Source organism: Saccopteryx bilineata, chromosome 2 (assembly GCF_036850765.1).
Source record: "Saccopteryx bilineata isolate mSacBil1 chromosome 2, mSacBil1_pri_phased_curated, whole genome shotgun sequence".
Taxonomy (NCBI): Eukaryota; Metazoa; Chordata; class Mammalia; order Chiroptera; family Emballonuridae; genus Saccopteryx; species Saccopteryx bilineata.
In genome coordinates this window covers 37,645,788-37,661,500 of record NC_089491.1, presented here as the reverse complement: position 1 = coordinate 37,661,500, position 15,713 = coordinate 37,645,788, and the positions used below count along the sequence as shown (strand labels likewise).

General features: G+C 46.0%; 1 pseudogene; it reads right to left on the bottom strand.

Annotated features, from left to right (window-relative positions):
• Nucleotides 1–3,860: 3,860 nt before the first annotated feature.
• LOC136322210 (olfactory receptor 13C2-like) lies at nt 3,861–4,865 on the bottom strand (annotated as a pseudogene).
• Nucleotides 4,866–15,713: the final 10,848 nt, after the last annotated feature.

The following is a 15,713-nucleotide window of genomic DNA, read 5'->3' as shown; positions in this document are numbered from 1 at the left end:
GAGTGTGAGCCACAAAAAGACAGGAAGGGAGAGAGATGAAGAACATCAACTCATAATTGTGTCACATTAGTTGTTCATTGATTGCTTCTCATACATGCCTTGACTGGGGGGCTCCATTCAAGCCAGTGACCCCTTGCTCATGCCAGCAACCTTGGGCTCAAGCCAGTGACCATGGGGTCATGTCTATGATCCCACGATCGAGCTGGCAAGCTTGAGCTCAAGGTGAGTCTGTGCTCAAGCTGGCAACCTCGGGGTTTTGAACCTGGGTCCTCAGTGTCTCAGGTCGACGCTTTATTCATAGCGCCACTGCCTGGTCAGTCCAATGTTGCAATATTTGTGAGAGAGATGGGAAAGGAAGGCTTAAGGCAGTATCTGTGAAAATGAGTAGACCAATTTAAGAGCTGTTATGAGGTGGATTCTATAGGAGTTAGTGACTGATTGGATATATGGAATGGTGATCTATGACTGCCATGTTTCTGGCGTGGAGACTTGTGGGTGACAGTGCCATTCTATGAGCTGGTGACACAACTTTGGAGACAGAATTATGAGTTCAGTTTTGGATAGTTTGAGTTTGAGGTGCCTGTGGGGTTCTTGTGGGGAGAGGGCTGACAAGAAGACCGTGCTGGGCAGAGCAGCTGGACCAGGTCTGGAACCCTGGTCTCCTGGTCCCAAAATGGGATCCTTGGTTGTCTCCTGACTTGTCTCAGTAGGTGGAGAGACCAAGATGCCAACAATCCCAGCCTTCCAAGATTACAGGGCTTTGGGCAACAGATATTGCAGCTCCCTCGCTGTGTCCGTCTACAGAACTCAGCAGCACAGGTCTTGATCCCCAGATGGTGACATTCTGAGGGCTTCTGAGGGACAGTTCAGTTTAGTAAACCTTCTGTCAGGAATGCTCTGTGGGAGCTGCAGAGACATGCCAGACCTGGCTGAATCCTGCCCTCAAAGAGCTCACACTGTGGTGAAATATCATGAATGCAAAGCAGAATGTGATAGATACTGAATAAAAGATGCCGACAAAATGCTGTAGGATGAAAAGGAAAGAGCACTTTCTAAGTGCATCAGGAAAGGATGCATGAATGAGATGGTGTCTAAGATATTCCTGGTCTTACCAGAGAACAGCATGAACAGCAGATGGCAGTGTGGGTGGTACAGACAATGTAGGGAGGGGTGGGCATGTGAAGGGGTTAGTGGAACATCAGGCTGAAGAAGTGCAGGGGGTGGGGAAGCGGGGGTGATATGTCTGGATTGTTTGGGGGGCCTGAGGACTCAACTGAAGAATTTGGACTTCATATTGTGGTAATGGGAAGCTATCAAAGGTCTCCCCATCCTCTAATGATTTTAGAGAGAGAGGAAAGGAGAGAAACATCGATTTGTTGTTCCACTTATTTATGCATTCATTGATTGATTCTTGTATGTGCCCTGACCAGGGATCGAGCCCACATCCTTAGTGTTGGGATGATGCTCTAACCAACTGAGTTACCTGGCCAGGGCCCATCAAAGATTATTTAAAATTACTTATTTATTTATTTATTTATTCATTTTAGAGAGGGAGGAAAGAGAGAAAAAGAGAGAGAGAGAGAAGGGGGAAGAGCAGAAAGCATCAACTCCTATATGTGCCTTGACTAGGCAAGCCCAAGGTTTCAAACCAGCAACTTCAATGTTCCAGGTGGACGCTTTATCCACTGTGCCACCACAGGTCCAGCCCATCAAAGGTTCTTGATCAGAAGTGCCACGGACCAGCGCAGCTAGAAATTCTGGGTCTTGAGGGAGAACAGTGCAGAATTAAGAAAATAGACTCATCAAGTAAAGAGGATGGTATCGGGAGGCCTCTTCAATGCTGATGGCAATATCTGAGAGCCTATAGCCCCCAGTTTGCTTTATTATATAGCCATATGCAAATAAGGAAGTCTTTGATACAAAGTCACACATCTGAGGCAAAAACAGGAACTCTCTTAAGGCATAAACAGGAATCCCCCCACCATGCATAAGTGAAATCAACATCTGAACAAACAAGGGGTGATAGGAAGGGCATGTAAATTACCTTCAGCAACTTAAGCAAGCAAGTGAAGTGGGGCTATGGGATGAGTGCAAATACTCAGCTTCATAGCCAATATGGAGGTGGGGGGGGGAGCACTTAGCTTTTTGCTAAGCCTCGAATTTACAAAGGCTTTTTGCCACTTGCATTCTACCACACAGAAGAATGATGAATCAGGATTTTTTTTTTCTTTTCTTTTTTTTTTTTTTTTTTAATTTTTCTGAAGCTGGAAACAGGGAGAGACAGTCAGACAGACTCCCGCATGCGCCCGACCGGGATCCACCCGGCACGCCCACCATGGGGCGACGCTCTGCCCATCCTGGGTGTCGCCATGTTGCGACCAGAGCCACTCTAGCGCCTGAGGCAGAGGCCACAGAGCCATCCCCAGCGCCCGGGCCATCTTTGCTCCAATGGAGCCTTGGCTGCGGGAGGGGAAGAGAGAGACAGAGAGGAAAGCGCGGCGGAGGGGTGGAGAAGCAAATGGGCGCTTCTCCTGTGTGCCCGGGCCGGGAATCGAACCCGGGTCCTCCGCACGCTAGGCCGACGCTCTACCGCTGAGCCAACCGGCCAGGGCTTGATGAATCAGGATTTGACCTAAGTAGCAGATCATGCTGAGTGATGCAGGGATTTGTTATGGAGAAGCGACCTATGCGACTGTGGGAGCAGTTAGAGAAGTTTATGCAAGGCCATTCCCTCTGCATTTGGTGTTGGACCTGAAGTTACTGTCGGTACCTAGGTTGGTGGGGATGAAATGGGGGAAGATAAGGACACATTAGCAGGACAAACTGGAACCCATGTCTGGTTCTCACTGCCTTTAATCTCAGTGACACTGGTGACCTGTGTGAGAAGCTGGCAGTCTTTGCCATGGAGATGCACGTGGCACAGGAGTCAGAACAGCTGAAGGTGGTGATCTGGTGGGACTCAGAGGGGCTGCGCTAACGACAAGGTGAGCCAGCAGATCTGTGGCAGCATGGGAGTGCTCCTGTAGCGTCTGCTGCCGCTTCCATTCTGCCTTCCAAATCTCATGCAGATTTTTCTTATGGCCTGCCCTAATTCAGAACCATATACTGAAGGAAATTCTGGGTGGCACAGTTCCACTAGTTAGTTTAACCCAGCACAAAGCCACCTAACGAGATAACGAGAGCTGTCCCAGGATGATGAACCAGGCATCAGCTAGAGAAGTATGAATGGTCAGAGAGAAGGAAAGCCACTGCCTGGTAGCTTTTGGGTTGACTGTAGGATGGTGTGGCAGTCATAAGTTATTCACGACTTTCTCAGTGTTCCCTCTCCTTTCAGACACGTGGTAGTTGTGTCCCCTCCTCTTGATGTTCACTGTGGCCATGTGCCTTGTACTGACTGGCTAATAAAATGTAAGTGGAAGGTAACGGGCCACTTCTGAATGGAAGCTTGAGGAGTCAGTGAGGGCCTTGTCATTTTGTCCTTTCCTTTTGTCATGGTGACCAGCAGTGTCCCAGCAGTTGCTCTACTGTCCTGAGCTCCAGAGGGTGAAGATGACGATACAGGACAGAGCCCCAGCCAAGCTCTAATGGACTTGTAGCATGAGCGAGAAATAAAACATTGTGGTGTCAACCCACCAATATTTTGAAGTTATTACCACAATATAGCCTAGCCCCTTGGTCGGCAAACCGCGGCTCGTGAGCCACACGCGGCTCTTTGGCCCCTTGAGTGTTTAGCAAAGGCCATCTTAGGAGTACCCTAATTAAGTTAATAACAATGTACCTATCTATATAGTTTAAGTTTAAAAAATTTGGCCTTCAAAAGAAATTTCAATCGTTGTACTGTTGATATTTGGCTCTGTTGACTAATGCCAATCACTGGCCTCGCCCATCCTGCCGGATAGAATTGGAGAGCAACAGGAAATGTGGGCTATTTTCCTGGAGAGCAGATGTTCCCCTATTAGAGCTATGGCAGCAGCTTTTACCTCACCATTTCTCAGGGTGCAGATGATGGGGTTCAGTGAGGGGGTCACAACCCCATAGAACAATGCAACAATCTTATCCAAGTCAGGGTCCTTGGCCTTGGGCTTGAAGTATATGAAGGAGATAGTCCCATAGAAAACCACCACCACTGTGAGGTGGGCAGAGCAGGTGGAAAGGCTTTGTGCCGGCCTGTGGCAGAGGGTTCCCTACGGATGGCAGCAAGGATGAAAACGTAGGGCAGGCAGATGAGCAGGAGCGGAGCCACTGACACAACAACTGTGGCCACCATTAACAGCAGCTCATTGAGAGAGATGTCCACACAGGCCAGTTTCAGCACTGCCAAGATCTCACAGAGAAAGTGGTTAATGACACTGTGACCACAGAAGGGGAGGCTCCAGGTGGCAATGGACTGCAGCAGTGAGTTGGCAAAGCCTGTTCCCCAGCTCAGCACTGCCATCCACATGCACGTCTGCCCAACTCATGAGCTCTGGGTACCTAAGCGGCCGGCAGATAGCCACATAACGGTCATATGCCATCACAGCCAGGAGGAGGCACTCCGTGGAGCCTAGCGCCAGGGTCAGGTACATCTGCAGGGCACAGCCAGGGGAGGAGATGGTCCTTTTGGCTTTCAGGAAGTTGACCAGCATGAAAGGCACAAAAGAGGATGTGCCACAGATGTCCAAGAGAAAGAGGTTGCTGAGAAAGAAGTACACGGGGCTGTGCAGGCGGGGGTCCAGCACGTTCAGCCCTATGAGAAGGGTGTTCCGCAGCACAGTCACGGAGTAGAAGCCCAGGCAGAGCACAAGCAGGACCATTTCTAGGTTACGGTGGCCGCGTAGCCCCAGCAGGACATATTCTGTCACAATCGTCTCGTTGGTCCCACCCATCTCACTTTTCCTCCTTTAGCATCCGGACCACACAGGTGTTGGAAAAAAGCTCTGGCTGGCCTGGGCGCCAAGCAATCTGGCTGTGCCCTGGGGCAGGTCAGCGCCACCTCTGGAATTTAGTTTCACCATCTGTATAGTGAGAAAGTTAGACTTAAAGTCTGCAAGCTGGCCCTCTTGGTTCTGCAAGTTTGACTTAATTTAGGGGCTGTGACACATCCTAGTTCCTTAGGACCTTTTTTGTTCCCCCTAAGATGGGCTTGGGAGACAATAGAATAGAATTCACGTTTGACATGTTCCTTTGGAATTTAGAGTTCTTGGCTGTTGAAAGGAAGCATCTTTTCTAGGTTATGACGTCGTATGGCTGAATTATGCCCATAGTAGCTCAGATTCATTCACTGCTGAATACTTTTTGCATGCCTACTCTCTGCTAGGTATTGTTTAGGTGCTGGGCTACAGCAGTAAGGAAAATAAGTGGACAGAGGTGTTGTAGGTCGCTGACTAGCTCAGTACAGGGAGGGGTGGGAAGAGACTGCAATTATCTCCCAGGTGGCTTTGATTGCTGTTCTGAGCTGTCTGACTGCCTCCTTGGGAAATGCCAGTGTCAGGGATTCACAGGAGGAAGCTGAAATGTCCCCAAGGCACAGTATCTTGTTAGGCAGGAAAGCTGTCTTATGACCCCGGTGACCTCTGGTCTAAAGGAGAAATAGAAGCTCAGTGTGACTTCTATCATTCAGCCCCTTCACTCTTGGAATGACTGTAAGGCCAATGTCCTGTGACACAGCGGCCGGAGCCCTGTCTATCCTTGGGGGATGGCTTTCCCCCCTCATTCTTCCTCCTTAACTGCATCTACTGTTTGTAGGAACAGAAGGCTCACCCTCTCCTGAATACAGCGTGTCTTTTCCCAGTGCTACATCTATGCCTAAGGATTTGCCTTTTGTAGGCATGTCCTCCCTCCTCACCTCACTTCCCCAGCGGGGGCATTCCTGCTCATTCCTCAGAGCCCAGCTCAATCTCTCCTTTCTTCTCCCTCTGCTCCTGCAGTTACCTGCTCCCTTCTGATGCTTCCTTAACCCTTGGCCGACCCTCTGTGTTCCTGTGTGGCGTGCTCTGTACCTGTCTCCTCTAGGACACTTGAGAGCAGGACTCTGCCTCCTTCCTTTCAGCACCTGCTACAGTGAGTGCTGCCAAGGGCTGTCACTCAACAGATAAGCAATGCGCGATTCCGAACACCCAGCTTTGTATCTGGCTTCAGCACTAACCAGTTGTGTGATATTGACCAAGTCACTTGAGCTTTCTGAGACTCAGTTTCCTTTTGGAAAATGTGTAGCTCAGGTGAAATATACGTGTGAGGGTGCTGATGAGCTGGCCAGTACTAATGTTTTTATTGAGGCTCCAGATCAAAGGATTTGTCTTCAGCCACGAGGCACCTGCTGGGCTGTGCTTGACACCTCTGGGACAAGAGCTCCAGTGTCTGTCATGACCTTCTCTCCCCAGAGCCTGTGCCTTTCCCCTCCTGCCGCCTGAATCAGGGTGATTGTTAAGGAAGTTTCTGGGACGTAGGGGCAGGTGATTAATCCGGATCAGTAACAGACCCTAAATCTTATCCATGTAAACATTTAAAGGTAGGGTTTCTCTTGCTAAGATTTGGTGAAGAGATAAAGAATTGCCTGAGTATGGTAGCTCATTTGTGCACTCATTCAACAGATATTTGTTGAGCACCTACTATGTGCTAGGCCCTGTGCTAGGTGCTGGGGACACAGGAGAGGCAGACTTCTGTGCTAACAGTTCACACTCATTCCCTCTCTCTCGGTAACCTTGGACACATCCCTTCTCTCTGGGCTTTAGAAAGCTCTGAGATTCTTTCTGAGTCTGGAACCGTAAAACCTGAAATCTGGAAAATTAAAAGAAAACATCTCTTTTTGCAAGGTTATGACTTCATGTGGCTGATTTGTATTCATGGTATTTCAGATTCAAAGATAAGGACCTGGCTTTTGTTGGGTGTGTTGCTACAAAAAGACCTATGTCAACCTCAAATTAGGACACTGGACACAGATGTGGGGGTGTTTTCAAGCAGACGAAAGGTTAGAAACCACCCGACTCTGCATCTCTTCCTCACTTTTTCGTCTAAGCGAAGGACCAAGCAGGGATGGTAAGGGCATTTGAGAGCTTTTGTGATCAGGCTGACCTGACTTCTATCGCACCTTCCTCTCCGTCCCTTCTTGCACGCCTGCTCTGGCCTCACCTGATACTCCCCATTAATGGACAAACCCTGCACAATCCTGTCTCATCCTTCTCATACTCTTTCTTTAGCTTGGAGTGGCCTTTCTCTTCCACTTATCCATCAAGGCTCAGCTCACACACACCTCCTCTGTGCAGCCTTCTCAGATGCCTCTATAGAATTTGCTATCCCAACAACATGATGCCCGCACAGCCGCTAACGTGGAGATTCATCACTGCCATTCGGGGGAGTCAGTGGTTGCCACTTGAGATCTACTGCTATTCTTCTACCCAAAATCCTGATCCCAGCCTGACCTGTGGTGACGCAGTGGATAAAGCATCAACCTGGAATGCTGAGGTTGCCGGATCAAAACCCTGGGCTTGCCTGGTCAAGGCACATATAGGAGTTATGTTTCCTGCTCCTTTCCTTCTCTCTCTTTCTCTCTCTCTCTCTCCCTCTTCTCTCTAAAATGAATAAATAAAATCTTTAAAAAAAATCTTGACCCCAGATGTCTTATCTTGAGACCCCTTCCGCCCTCCCAATACACGTACACCAACAGAATAATGAGCCTTTGTGACTTCTGGGAGAACTTTGGGGGTACCAGTCTCCTACCTGAATTAATAGCTGCTGTTTCTGAAGATCTAAATCAGGAGAAGAGTGGGTTTCCTCACAATTTAAGTCTGATCATAACGCATTCATGGAAATTAGAACTAGCTCATGAGGCCACAGGCTAATGGCCCCAAAGAAATAAGTCTGTGGTCCAGAAAATACCATGCTGCCAGGCTCCTGACAGCTTTGACTCTGGGCACAAAATGGGACATCCTTTGTGATTCAGTTAAGATGAGCGAGGTTTTGCTGTGGTAACACACAACCTCATGATTTTAGTGGCTTACCATGACAAAGGTTTCTTTCTTATGCTACATCTCCAGTGTAGGTTTTCAGGGGGCCATGCCCTCCTCCTCAGAGACCCTGGGTGATGGAGTCTCCACCGTCTGGGCCATCATTGGTTGTTACGGCTTAGAAAGAACACCAGCATCTAAATGACCTGACCCAGAAATGACATGTGTCACATCTGTCCACAACCCGCTGGCCCTGTGTAATCTTACCACAGGCCCACAAGGAGCACAACTGGAAATATTTCTGAGTGTTTGGTTATGAGGGCTTTCACAATACACTCAGAAGCCACTGCACCTCTCAGCCAGTGTCTCACACTCTGTCATGTCCTGGAAAATCAGGTTTACAGGGAAATCGGAGTGTCTGAGAATAATTGTCTAATTCTACTCCCCAGTTTTATACCTCCTGAGAGGCAGGGGGACGCCATGAACTGGGACTGGAAGTGAGGGAAGTGGGTTCGATTCTTGCCTTTCTTCTGATTCTACTCTATGACCTTGGTCAAATTTCTCCTTTGGTGAAATGGAACCATTGGATTGGGTGTTCTCTGGTTCTCTATAATCTCCAAAACATTTTCTCACGTCCGTCTAGCAACTTCCAACCCGAAGTCTAACAGACCCAGGGTTACTTCTCAAGGTAAATATCATATCAATTGGCTGATAAATCTAGTATAAACTTTTTAATACTTATTTTAGGCTTCGCAAATTATTTTAAAAGAAAGACGAGTGACCCAATAAGATGAATGTTCTGTTCCAATTTCCCTGGCATGCCTGTGTCTAGGATTCCTGCTTCATTACCTCCTTGCTGTAGAGCAGAGCAGGTGAGTGTGGGCTCCGGAGTCAGACCGGCCAGCGCCAAATCCCAGACCTACCTCTTGCTAACAGTTTCCTCAGCCGCACCTTCCTAACCTGTAATGTGGAGATAAGAATAGTATTTCCTTGTGGGATTGTTTTGAGGGTCCATTGAGAGGAAGCATGCAAAGCTCCAAGCACAGAGCTGATCCACGGTAAGGAATCAGTAAGTGGTAGCTGATATTATTAGTATTATGTCCTCTTCCCCAAGCAGATATTCCAGGTTTTATATGTTTAAAAAAGATAAAATGAGAACAGTCAACATGCGATGAATTCTCCTCACCTCCTATTGGCCCAGTGGCATTCGTGCATGCAGGTTAGCTAGAGCGGGCAGCCAGGCGGGCTCACCCGAGAGCAGAACTGGGAAGTGCTGGGTTCATGATCAGCAGACGTACTGTGCTGGGATGGGCCAGGGCCCTGCCCGAGAGGACCAGCCTTCTGGTATCCTGTCACATAGACGCCTTTCCTGCTCCCTGACTTCAGGGATGGGCCAGGGCCCTGCCCCAGAGGACCAGCCTTCTGGTATCCTGTCACATAGACGCCTTTCCTGCTCCCTGACTTCAGGGATGGGCCAGGGCCCTGCCCAATTTAATATTCAAACTCTAAAAGTACACAAGTTTGCAGGTTTGGCAGCTGTTGGGCTTCAGAGACCCCAGGTTCCTGTGCTGTCCCAGGATGGCCTGGCTGGGGTGGGCACAAGAGAGACAGCGAACAGAGAATCTAAAGACTGGGTCTCAGTGCAGTCTTGGCCTTGGGTCTGAGGCTTGGGGACCGTGACCCCCTTGCCCCAGACCTGAGGATATTGGTCTATGAAATGGGCTGTTTCCTTCCAGGATGTGGTAAGGACATAGATTCATGGAAGCTTAAGGAAAGCGAATTGTTGTATAGGGTATGGGACCCCAAGCACTTGTGAGAATGTTAAGTCTGGGATTTAGTCAGGAGCATGTGTTTCTATGAAAAATGTTTCTTTTCCTTTTATGTTCCTATTTCCCTCTCTTTCCTTTTCTATTTCTTGCACAATAAAAAATAACTTGACACAGTTTAGGGACTAAAAACAGCCTTATGTAGAGCAGCAGCTGTTGCAGAATTTTCCATTAAACTATGATTTGGCTTTTGGAATTTTTATCAAGAACACAGGTCAAAATTGTGACCACTCTTTTTTTTCTTTTTCTTTGAATTTATTTTAAAAATTGTTATTGAATTTATTGGGGTGATATCAATTAATACAATTATATAGGTTTCAGGTGTAATATTCTTTTTTTTTTCTATTCAGTGAGAGGAGGGGAGGAAAAGAGACAGACTCCCACATGTGCCTTGAACTATCCACCTGGCTGCGATGCTCTGCCCATCTGGGCTGCTGCTCTGTTGCTCAGCAACTGAGCTCTTCTTAGCACCTGAGGTGGAGGCCATGGAGCTATCTTCAGTGCCCGAGGCCAACTTGCTCCAATTGAACCATGGCTGCAGGAAGGAAAGAGAGAGAGAGAGAGAGAGAGAGAGAGAGAGAAGCAAGAGGGGAGGGGTAAAGAAGCAGATGGGCACTTCTGTGTGCCCTGACTGGGAATTGAACCTCAGACATCCACATGCCAGGCTGGCACTCTACCACAGAGCAAACCAGCCAGGCCAGGTGTAATATTTTATAATACATGATCTGTATGTTGCATTGTGTGTTCACCACCTAAAGTCAAGTCTCCTTTCATCACCATTTATCCCCTTTATCTTCTTCTACCTCCCTCCCTCCACCCCCCTTTCCCTCTGGTGATCACCGCACTGTTGTCTGGGTCGATGAGTTGTTTATTTTTTTGTTTTGTTTTTGTTGTTGTTTTTGTTAATCCCTTCAGTTTTTTCACCCAGCCTTCCTGTCCCCTCTCCTCTGACAGCTGTCAGGCATTATGTGTATCTATGAGTCTGTTTCTATTTTGTTATTTTTGTTCATTAGATTCTGTTTTTAGGAATGTAATGTTATTTACTGTTTTTAGGAATGCAGATTGGTGCAGCCACTGTGGAAAACAGAATAGAGTTTCCTCAAAAAAGTTAAAACTGGAACTGCCTTATGACCCAGCAATTTCACTTCTGGGATATATCTGAAGAAACCCAAAACAGTGATTCAGAAGAATATCTGCACCCCTGTGTTCATTGCAGTGTTATTTACACTAGCCAAGATTTGCAAGCAGTCCAGTGTCCATCAGTAGATGAGTAGATAAAAAAGCTGTGGTACATTGCACTGTAATACTACTCAGCTGTAAAAAAAAGAAGAAAATCTTACTTTTTTGTGACAGCATAGATGGATCTGGAGAGTATTATGCTAAGTGAAATAAGCCAGGCAGAGAAAGACAAGTACAACATGACCACTTATTTTCTAACTGCTCATAGAACAGTTAACATTAACATTGTGAGCATTTATCATCATCAAATATTCTTCAAAGAATAAGATTCTAATGGCTGTATCACATTTTATCATTGGACTCCACCAGGATTTATATACACATTCTTCTATGGCTGGACATTGAGATTCTTACAATTTTTACTATAATACCATGATTAATATTCTTGTACATAAATCTTTGTGCCTCTAATCATATTCTTAGACTTATTTCTAGAAGTAGAGGTGTTGGGTCAAAGGGTCTGGAAGTTTTTAAGCCTCTTGATTGATACTCCAACTTACTTTGCAGGAAGTTCATATTAATTTATTCCCATCCCCACCAGCAGTACATGACATTACCTACTTCAATGCACTTTAATTAACAATAGACATTTAAAAAATTCTTCACCAATTTCGTGGGTGAAGAATGGTATATAATCAGTGGCCTTTCTAAAGTAAACATGATTCAAAACCCCCAATGCCCACAGGATGAAGTCCAAACTCATACGGTAACATTGCAGACCCAGCAGAAGGTCTTAGCCGGTGGAGGAAGCAGGGTGCTCCTCTCCTCTGTGCCCCTGTTCTCACCAACAGAAGCAGAACGAGGGACTGAAGGGAGCCGAGGACTCAAGCAAGGGCTGTGCTTACCTGCTTGGAGGCCAAGTCCAGCTCTCCCATCATACAGACAGTGCCCCTGGGGGGCAGGGAATGGAGACGCTGCGAGAATCTGGGTCCATTTCTACTGTGTTCACTGGGCTCGCAGGAAGGAAAGCTGGGAAGAGGCTGTGCCCTGGGAAGAGTCAGCTGTGGCGGGATCCTGGGGCATGGAGTGTAAGGGGTAGAGCAAGCCTCCCTAAAGCCAGGTGCAGCTACACAGGGAGGCACTGGGAGCTCCTGCTGCTACTAATGAAAGATGGGGGACTCCAGGCCCCAGGCTGCCTGAGGGGATTGATGTCCTGGCGGGCTGGGCAGACCTGGAAATAGAGTCAGGCCTCATCACTGCGCGCTCCGCCTCAGCTCTGCTCAGATTTGGGAAGAGCCCCGGGCTCTGCTACTATCACCTCTACACTGCTATGTTCATTTGTTTATTGAGGAAGCCTGTGTGGCCAGGGGCAGGGCAGGGCTGGACCTTGGGAAAGAGTAGAATTCAACACTCTCTGCTCTTACAGTGACACTGAAAATAGAGCAGGAGGAGCACAGGGAGAGGAACAAAGTGGGGTGGCTTCCTGGTGGAAGTGGCATTTGTGCTGGGCCTTGAGGGTCAGCTAGTCTTTTTTTTTTTTTTTAAATAAATTTTTATTAATGGTAATGGGATGACATTAATAAATCAGGGTACATATATTCAAAGAAAACATGTCTAGGTTATTTTGTCATTAAATTATGTTGCGTACCCCTCGCCCAAAGTCAGATTGTCCTCCGCCACCCTCTATCTAGTTCTCTGTGCCCCTCCCCCTCCCCCTAACTCTCTCACTCCCTCCCTCCCATGTCCTCCCTCCCCCCACCCCTGGTAACCACCACACTCTTGTCCATGTCTCTTAGTCTCATTTTTATGTTCCACCAATGTATGGAATCATGTAGTTCTTGTTTTTTTCTGATTTACTTATTTCACTCCTTATAATGTTATCAAGATCCCACCATTTTGCTGTAAATGATCTGAAGTCATCATTTCTTATGGCTGAGTAGTATTCCATAGTGTATATGTGCCACATCTTCTTTATCCAGTCTTCTATTGAAGGGCTTTTTGGTTGTTTCCATGTCTTGGCCACTGTGAACAGTGCTGCAATGAACATGGGGCTACATGTGTCTTCACGTATCAATGTTTCTGAGGTTTTGGGGTATATACCCAGTAGAGGGATTGCTGGGTCATAAGGTAGTTCTATTTGCAGTTTTTTGAGGAACCACCATACTTTCCTCCATAATGGTTGTACTACTTTACAGTCCCACCAACAGTGAATGAGGGTTCCTTTTTCTCCACAGCCTCTCCAACATTTGCTATTACCCGTCTTGTTGATAATAGCTAATCTAACAGGGGTGAGGTGGTATCTCATTGTAGTTTTGATTTGCATTTCTCTAATAACTAATGAAGCTGAGCATCTTTTCATATATCTGTTGGTCATTTGTATCTCTTCCTGGGAGAAGTGTCTGTTCATGTCCTCTTTCCATTTTTTTATGGGATTGTTTGTTTGTTTGTTGTTGAGTTTTATGAGTTCTTTGTAAATTTTGGATATTAGTCCCTTATCTGAGCTGTTGTTTGAAAATATCATTTCCCATTTAGTTGGCTGTCTGTTTATTTTGATATCAGTTTCTCTTGCTGAGCAAAAACTTTTTATTCTGATGTAGTCCCATTCATTTATCTTTGCCTTCACTTCTCTTGCCATTGGAGTCAAGTTCATAAAATGTTCTTTAAAACCCAGGTCCATGATTTTAGTACCTATCTCTTCTTCTATGTACTTTATTGTTTCAGGTCTTATATTTAGGTCTTTGATCCATTTTGAATTAATTTTAGTACACGGGGACAGGCTGTAGTCGAGTTTCATTCTTTTGCATGTGGCTTTCCAGTTTTCCCAACACCATTTGTTGAAGAGGCTTTCTTTTCTCCATTGTATGTTGTTGGCCCCTTTATCAAATATTATTTGACCATATATATGTGGTTTTATTTCTGGGCTTTCTATTCTGTTCCAAAAGTCCAGGCCCAGACGGTTATACTAGTGAATTCTATCAAACATTCAAAGAAGACTTGGTTCCTATTCTACTCAAAGTCTTCCAAAAAATTGAAGAAGAAGCAATACTTCCAAACACATTTTATGAGGCCAACATAACCCTCATACCAAAACCTGGCAAGGATGGCACAAAGAAAGAAAACTACAGACCAATATCTCTAATGAATACAGATGCTAAAATACTAAACAAAATACTGGCAAACTGAATACAACAACATATTAAAAAAATAATACATCATGATCAAGTGGGATTCATCCCAGGATCTCAAGGATGGTTCAACATACGCAAAACGGTTAACGTAATACACCATATCAACAAAACAAAGAACAAAAACCACATGATCTTATCAATAGATGCAGAAAAGGCTTTTGATAAAATACAACACAATTTTATGTTTAAGACTCTCAACAAAATGGGTATAGAAGGAAAATATCTCAACATGATAAAGGCCATATATGATAAACCATCAGCCAACATCATATTAAACGGCATAAAACTGAGAGGACTTTCTACCTTAAATCAGGAACAAGACAGGGTTGTCCACTCTCTCCACTCTTATTTAACGTGGTGCTAGAAGTTCTGGCCAGAGCAATCAGACAAGACAAAGAAATAAAAGGCATCCATATCGGAAAAGAAGAAGTAAAGGTATCACTTTTTGCTGATGATATGATCCTATACATCGAAAACCCGAAGGACTCCACAAAAAGATTATTAGAAACAATAAACCAATACAGTAAGGTCGCAGGATACAAAATTAACATACAAAAGTCCATAGCCTTTCTATATGCCAACAATGAAATATTAGAAAACGAACTCAAAAAAATAATCCCCTTCACGATTGCAACAAAAAAAATAAAATACCTAGCAATAAACATAACAAAGAATGTAAAGGACCTATATAATGAAAATTACAAAGCTTTGTTAAGGGAAATCGAAAAAGATACAATGAGATGGAAAAATATTCCTTGTTCTTGGATAGGAAGAACAAATATAATCAAAATGGCCATATTACCCAAAGCAATATACAAATTTAATTCAATTCCCATCAAAATCCCTATGAGATTTTTTAAAGAAATGGAACAAAAAATCATCAGATTTATATGGAACTATAAAAAACCCCGAATAGCCAAAACAATCCTAAGAAAAAAGAATGAAGTTGGGGGCATTACAATACCTGACTTTAAACTATATTATAGGGCCATGATAATCAAAACAGCATGGTATTGGCAGCTAGTCCTTTTACACGGAGTGGGGGGTTGTCTGCTGGGTGGGGCTGCTTTGTGGGAAGAAGTGAGAAGAGCACAGAGCCGGGCAGGCTGGGCAGTGCTAAGGCCCACACTTGGCTGGTGTGTGTGGCTGTTGGGAGGCAGAATGTGGGGCAGCAGGCTGGGGTCCGTCAGGGCCAGCAGGGGCTGCTTGGAGGGACCTTGCATGCCCCACTGAAGAAGTTGCACTTAGTCCTGAGAGTGGTGGGGACCATTCAGGGGTTTCAATCAGGAGAGTGACACGCTCACTTGTGCTTTTTAAAAAGATCTCTCCGGATGCTCCTGGGAGGACAGCTTGGAGGGGGGAGTAAGACTGGAATGGGGGGGGCAGCCAGGTGTGAACATGCAGAGTGAGCTGCTGGGAGTGGCCAAGGGCAGTGCCTGGGGAAGGAGCGGAGGGGAGACTGCAAGTTACTCCCTGCAGGTCAGTGGGACTTGGTGCTGCTTTCCTGGGATGAAAATTTCAGAAACACAGCACTGCACTCTATGCCATCTTTGCTTTAGGCATATGAGGCCTTGCTCTCTAGCCTGCAGAGCCCTCCC